Source organism: Ochlerotatus camptorhynchus, unplaced genomic scaffold, assembly GCF_037179485.1.
Source record: "Ochlerotatus camptorhynchus isolate MF236.1 unplaced genomic scaffold, CSIRO-AGI_Acam_v1.1 ptg000112l, whole genome shotgun sequence".
NCBI lineage: Eukaryota > Metazoa > Arthropoda > Insecta > Diptera > Culicidae > Ochlerotatus > Ochlerotatus camptorhynchus.
In genome coordinates, this window is record NW_027040602.1 from 1,064,766 (window position 1) to 1,066,410 (window position 1,645).

Sequence of the window (1,645 nt, forward strand, 5' to 3'; positions counted from 1 at the left end):
TGTCGCGATAGATCTGATGTAAGTTTCTGGAATTGTTCACGGAGCTGCTGTCGCCGTTGCTGAAATTCCAGTTGGTCGATAAACTGCTTCTGTAGGATTTTCTTTTTCCTGCGCCAGCTTCTTTTCCAACATCTCCTTTTGCTGCATCGGTTTCGTCTCCAAAATCTCCCGCTCCTTTGCGCTTTTCTCCTGCTGCAACTGGTCTAGGGGTTCCTCCAGGTTGACCTCATTGGTACTTCCTTTTCCAGATTTGAATCCGGCATCACTCCTCGCACTATTATTTCTGCTAGGCGTTTTCTTTGGGACAGACTTCTTGGTTCCTTTCGGCACCTTCAGCATATTTGTGCACTTCGAGCACGTCCACGGAACCTCCTTTACAGCTGTTGTCACACACCAGCACAACTATGATGGGTCCAGAAATCGCAGACATCACACTGGACCATATCATCTACGTGGTCATGGCCTTCACTCAACGGTGGTGATGATCCCTCTGCCATTTTGAGGTTATATCCAATGTTGTTCTTCAAGAATGTTCGGATTAATGAAAGCAACTTCCTCAGAGCAGTGTCGTTTTGGACAGCTTGAAGTTGAATTGATTAAGATTGGTTTAGATTTTATATTAGTTTAATGAACTTGCAACAAGTTTTTCTTCACCCTCCATTGGCAGTCAGAGAGATTTTTCAAACCGAGAGTTATCTTCCGTCACTCTTTCGAAAAAGATTTTGCTAGATTTAGGATTTAGGTATTCAATTATTATTTTAGTTAGGCACGCAAACGATGTAGAATGAGCTACTTACTAGTTACTTAGGGTAAATCAAGTATATAGCGTAGTATCTAGATTAAGCAAATATAGCAAATATAACCTACTTCACTACAAATCACTACAATTTAATTAAACGGTTTTTATAGTAACAAATTTAGGCAATTAACTAAATTAAGCTGTAAAAAGTGTTCTAGATGGTTTGGAACTGTTCCTTATTTTCCTTTTTCTTTTCTCGTTCTTACTCCGACCTATCTAAACTAACACTTCCGTTGAACCAAACCAGACGTCTGTCATTTCTGACAATGACCGTTACCGGAGCTCTCCGAATCTCCCACAGGGTTGTCGCTGGGCTTGGCGGTGAGCTTGGCGGTACAGGGTTATCCCGATCTTCCGCACATTATAGATCATGTAAAGTTATGACTTATGAGAGTTTTATGATTAATGAAATATTACAAATATTGCATGCAACTATCCATCTTCTTTCATGCAAGTTGATGGTTTGCGTGATAACAAATGATTTCATATTTAACTATAAAAGAATCCTCTGAAACAGAGACTGACAGATTCACCCGTTCTATTTTAGACTCAGTCGTAGAGAAATCCGGACAAGTTGATTTCACGCTATGTCGACCATTCTATTGGCGGTACCCTCTCAGATTCAAAATGACACTAATTGGGTGTAATAACTATGATTTGTTGGGCAACTTTGTATACTTGTTTTTCGGAAAACTTTTTGAAAAGGTCTAATTTATTCGATTTTTTTTTAAACTAACAAATTGAAAATAATAAATCATCATACACATTCATTCAATGATCACTCATTTTAATTTTCTCTCCAACGCTGTCATGTGATTCTCTCTTCAAAATGGATACTTAGCTGTT